Source organism: Megalobrama amblycephala, linkage group LG19, assembly GCF_018812025.1.
Source record: "Megalobrama amblycephala isolate DHTTF-2021 linkage group LG19, ASM1881202v1, whole genome shotgun sequence".
NCBI classification, from domain to species: Eukaryota; Metazoa; Chordata; class Actinopteri; order Cypriniformes; family Xenocyprididae; genus Megalobrama; species Megalobrama amblycephala.
In genome coordinates this window covers 22,862,885-22,868,884 of record NC_063062.1, presented here as the reverse complement: position 1 = coordinate 22,868,884, position 6,000 = coordinate 22,862,885, and the positions used below count along the sequence as shown (strand labels likewise).

General features: G+C 37.0%; 1 long non-coding RNA gene across 1 annotated transcript; it reads left to right on the top strand.

Annotated features, from left to right (window-relative positions):
* The first annotated feature begins 954 nt into the window (after positions 1 to 954).
* On the top strand, positions 955 to 2,837 carry LOC125254326. The gene is made up of 4 exons (XR_007181632.1): positions 955 to 1,114; positions 1,631 to 1,685; positions 1,814 to 1,908; positions 2,020 to 2,837. It is a non-coding gene; the product is annotated as an uncharacterized LOC125254326 (long non-coding RNA).
* Positions 2,838 to 6,000: the final 3,163 nt, after the last annotated feature.

Below are 6,000 nucleotides of genomic sequence, written 5' to 3'. Positions count from 1 at the left end.
GGTCTATACTGCTATTTTTGCCCTTCATGACAACTCTGAGGGGGTGAATTTTTTTATAACTTATCAGTTTAAATTATATTAAGCCTTAAAGTTCTGCATAATTAAGGGCGTGGTCACTTGAGTGACCTATTGCGCTGCTGTCTGTGAGCCATCATGTTACCTCAGCTGCCGCTGAATTTGGCATCTCAGCCGTATTTGTGCTCGATTATTTTATACAATTATAAAATATGGCTTGCTGCATAATATTCGAGACTGATGTGTGTCTGTGTAGATGTGCATGCATGGGGAAGAGACACAGAACACACGTTGTTGGATCGTGGCATTGGCTGAAAGTTTTGGTTGTGAGATTTACTGCAATGACAATGGCGGGAGGATATCAAAATCCGACAGCACTGCTTGGATATTATAACTAAAACTGCTGCACTATTTTGAAAAAAATATACTTTGGACACAGGCTCATTTGTTTGTTAGATACGATAGCTGCTCAGATTGCATCCTTTCTTGAAGACTGATGACAGAGAGCAGATCATTCAGAAGAAATGTGACATGTTTTTTTGTTTTGCAATGGACATTCATATTTTACCCAAGTGCCACGGATTGGATTCATCTCGCGATCTCTATTTCATTATAAAGGTATGAAGTCCCATTTGATTTTCCATGTTGTTATTTGCACAACCAACACTACTGGTGTTGGAGCATCTATATCTTAAAAAACACTGTAGATGGACAGTAAACCTTTAGAACGTTCTGTTGATAAAACTTATCTTCATTAATATTTTAGATCGGATCTTAGATAGATAGATAGCTCCTTTGCTGCTAACATGGTCACGTCGAGCTCGGTGGGCGTGGTTTCAGCAACCATTCATATCAGCTCAAACCACCTCCCCGCCTCTTTGCCCATTTTCAGTTATCCGGGAGTGACGTGCGGTGACGCGCAGCTAAGATGGCCGCGGCCTCATTTAGGCGTCAAAACCTTCTTTTACTGTCTATGGTCAAAACAAAACTGCTGTTCAGAACTCTATGGGTGACGTCACGGACGCTACGTCCATATTTTTTTACAGTCTATGGTCATAATCGAACACGGAGGAGAAAAGCGGCGCGGATGCTGTCAAATGTGAGTATTGAAAACCAAAAACACATTTGCTGAACTACTGTAGAGTAAACTGCTGAATGTGTAAAGATGCTAGACACTATTGTTGTGATTTTGCAGTAAAAACACGATTTATTATGTATAGATAACGGGATAAACACACCTTAATTCTCCAAAGTGGATTTACATATTCTAAACCATATACATCTTAAAGATGCTTACTAAATGTTTATTTAACATCTGACACGAACATCTTCTTCAAATATTATGACTTATGAGTGCTAGTATTATGAGTGATGTGTGTGTGCTATTATTCACTGTTGTCAACACTGTTTACATTAAATGAATGAAAATAATGTAAATAAACAAATCTACAGTAACTACACATAAGTTTATCTATTTTATTTGTCCATTAGTATTGTTAATAAATTAAGGAACATTTGTATTGGATAAGAAGTGAGTTAACACATCATCAACATGTGAATGTAGATTTGAGCACATAAATCTCAGAGGAAACGTGAATCTTGTCTGATGTTACAGGGACAGATGATCACGTGTTTATCCGGTGGAGGAATGATGCCATCAAAGGCTTTGAGTGAGGATACTACAGAAATGAATACAAAGTGTATTTAAATCTAAAGTCTAGTTTATTTTAATTATTGGAATTTAAACAGACTTATTACAGCACTTTTCTGATTCTTGATGTCTGTGCATTTGCTTCAGAGCTTTGGTGGAGCAGGACCTGCAAGAAAAGCTGACGACAGTATTTGTTAGAAAAAAAAGAGGAAAACCTGAAACAAAATAAAAATATATATAAAGTAAGTAACAAAATATAAAGTAAGATCATTTTGTTATTTCTAATACAGAAATCAAATGACACTGTGCTGTTAAAATGACTGCTTTTGTATTATATTTGTGCATTATTGTAGGATGTGAATGTCCTGATGGAGAGACACAGCAGATCCTGGGAATGGTTCAGTGTTATGGACGAGATCGTCCATCACTCCTCCTTCCAAGTGACTCGATCAAGGACACACTGGAGGAAACGCTGCAGAGATCGAACCAGCAACCTTCTGCTGACCAGCTCAGTGGTTTAGACCACCACACCACAAAACTAATGAAGCCATGACAAGAATTAGCAATTGAAAAATATGAAATGAAATATGCAAGAAACAGAATGCTGACATGAATTAATTGTAAAATGTTTTAATCTGCTGATGGAGAGCACATGAATGTTTGCAGCAGCAGATTGTCCCGCACATCTTCTCCCACTCCTGCTCCAAGGTTGAGGGGTTCAGGGCTCCATCATCATCATCATCATCATCATCATCTTCAGCAGTGAGGAACATGATGATGAAGGTGTTCATCAGCTGCTTGATCAGAATAAAGCTGCAGAATTGGCACAGCTGTGTTGAGATGACAACAGGACTGTAAATACCTGATTGTTAGATCAATACATTTGAATAAAGCTTTGTTTCGTGTGTTGTTGACTTGTATATGCATTTATTTGTCATTATTACTTTTATTAATTCTTTACTTATTAATTATGCTATTATCAGTAAATGTATATATTTTAATAAGCAATGAATTAATGCATGAATTGACTGTAAATGGAGATGTATTCACATCAGCTGTATTTGTCTAGTGTGTGTTCATGCACAGCTGTCATATAACTAAACATTACATTTTGCTTGTTTTATTAAAGAAGTAAAATGAAAAGTAATATAATTAAGTTTTGGTCAGCATTTATCATCATTATTGTGTGTAAGTGTTGCGGTGTGTTAGAAAAGCAGTTCATTCTGGTGTAATCTTAATTTTAAGTACTTTTTACTACTTTGAGTATAAAATCAGTCTTCTCCAAAGACGAGATCTTCGAGCAGCTGTTGATGTCTTCTTTGGCTTCAGACATCGCTAACACTGAGGAAAACCGCACTAGGTAGGGTTCAGTTCATAGACTGTAAAAAAATATGGAGCCATCTTAGCTGCGCGTCACAGCACGTCACTACCGGATAACTGAAAATGGGCAAAGAGGCGGGGAGGTGGTTTGAGCTGATATGACTGGTTGCTGAAACCACGCCTGCCTAGCTCGACGTAACCATGTTAGCAGCAAAGGAGCTATATATCTATCGAAGATACGATCTAAAATATTAATGAAGATAAGTTTTATCATCAGAACGTTCTAAAAGTTTACTGTCAATCTACAGTGTTTTTTAAGATATAGATGCTCCAACACCAGTAGTGTTGGTTGTGCAAATAACAACATGGAAAATCAAATGGGACTTCATACCTTTATAATGAAATAGAGATCGCGAGATGAATCCAATCCGTGGCACTTGGGTAAAATATGAATGTCCATTGCAAAACAAAAAAACATGTCACATTTCTTCTGAATGATCTGCTCTCTGTCATCGTTCTTCAAGAAAGGATGCAATCTGAGCAGCGATCGTATCTAACAAACAAATGAGCCTGTGTCCAAAGTATATTTTCTTCAAAATAGTGCAGCAGTTTTAGTTATAATATCCAAGCAGTGCTGTCGGATTTTGATATCCTCCCGCCATTGTCATTGCAGTAAATCTCACAACCAAAACTTTCAGCCAATGCCACGATCCAACAACGTATCCCTGATAGCACACGTACATCTCGGAGACGTCTATTTGATGTGCGTGTTTACATCTGGAAGACGTATTATTTAGGGTGTTTGCTCATCTGGAATACGTCTATAGGACGTATCCTGTCAGATGTCAAATAGACGTTTAGAAGACGTCTTTAAGATGTTTATGATTTAGAATGTATGTAAAACTGACATCTTAAAGACGTCTATTAGATGTTTGTAAACAGCAGATGCTTTCCAGATGAAGTGATCTTTAACAGACGTCTTGCAGACGTACGTGTGCTATCTGGGATGTGTCTCTTCCCCATGCATGCACATCTACACAGACACACATCAGTCTCGAATATTATGCAGCAAGCCATATTTTATAATTGTATAAAATAATCGAGCACAAATACGGCTGAGATGCCAAATTCAGCGGCAGCTGAGGTAACATGACGGCTCACAGACAGCAGCGCAATATACCTGTCACTCAAGTGACCACGCCCTTAATTATGCAGAACTTTAAGGCTTAATATAATTTAAACGGATAAGTTATAAAAAAAATTCACCCCCCTCAGAGTTGTCATGAAGGGCAAAAATAGCAGTATAGACCAAAACCACAATTTGAACCAACTTGTAAACATGTTTTTTTCTGCTATAAACTTGGCCAATTTAACATGGGACTCTATGAGATTCTGCTCTCTTTTGGAGCCTGTCCCTAGCGGCCAGTCGATGAATCGCAGTTTAAGTTACTTCCGTATTGGCTTCACAAGAGAAAGGGGGAGGTTGCCGCTTGGTTCAGTTACTGGTGCTGTGAGGTGTTGGTGCACCTGTTGCTCATATCTTTATTTTTATTGCAGGATCTACAATTTACATACAAGATCATGGAAAATACCATAGTGTATCTTTAACAATGAACAATAATAATGACAAAAAAAAAAAAAAAAAAATATGGGTTTGTATACATCATAGTTTGAGATTATATACACAGACATAAAGCATGATGACAAGATTAAATATTTTGAATACATCATAATGCGTAAAAGTTATTTATTTTTAATTTATAAGCCTGAGGGATGAAACTAAGCTAATTCAACAAGAAAAAGAGGAAAACAAATTAGATTTATGCCACCTTTGCTTGTGGATGGACATTTTTGCATATAAAATAAAGAAATTAACAATATATTCACGCGAATTTGGTTTTTTGTAACAAAAAATAAATCACATTAGTTACTCATATCTTTTCAGTTGTTGCGCTTGCGATAACGTCGTAGGTCACATGATAACGTCAACATGGCGGATTATTCTCGGATCTCATTCATACTCAACGAGATTTGGCTGTTAAGTACCTACTCTTTTAGCGCTCGTTAAGTAAGTACTTATTGAAATTAAGTACCTACTCATTGAGTAGGCGGTTTCGGATGCAGCCCTTGTGTTTATTCCTCTTCATGAGGAGTTTAGCTCCAACACACCTGCCTGGAAGTTTTCATTGATCCTAATGACCTTGATCAGCTGCTTCAGGTGTGTTCTTCTTCTTCTTCTTCTTTGGGTTTTAATGGCAGCTTGCATACTTGACGTTGCATTACTGCCATCGTCTGGTTCTAGTTATTTCCTATATACTTTAGTCATCATATTCTTGTCATTAGTCCCGTTTTAGTCAGAAAGCAAATCATATACCAACTAGGACTTTTCTAAGAGTAGGACACTTTTATAAAGAAGCTAAAGGCAACTTTTAGTAAAGTATAAGACTGACTCTTAAGTGCTGACTGTCAACTCAAAATGGTCACCCTCAACCTCTGAATGAGCCAATAGCAAGCCTGCAAGGGTGAAGTCACAGCAGCACAATATTGACCCAGGAACATGTTGAACTCAGCAAAATCAGGTTATGCGCAGCAGCACAACACCAATCATTTAATGTTATTATATATATAAAAAAATTGCATTATGCAAAATTATCACAAATTAGTCTTGATGGTGTGGAATCTCTTTGTCTATTGATAAATGTCTCCTCATTTACAATTGGAGCAATGATGTGTCATGAGTTCATTAACTGCTTCAACAACTCCAGGGAAGCCCACTATCAACATAAAAGTGCTTTTGCCACATGGTTTGATTGGCAGTTGGAAAGTCGATGAACTGCCATAGTATAGTGACCAAATGTGATGTCCAGCCATATGAAAACTGACATCTTCAACCTTAATTCAAATATTTTTAAAAATGTGTTAAAAGATGTAAGCATATTGTGTGGCTGTGCTTGGAGTCAATTGCTTCATGTGTGATAATGAAATGAAATTATTTAAAATTATTTAAAATTATT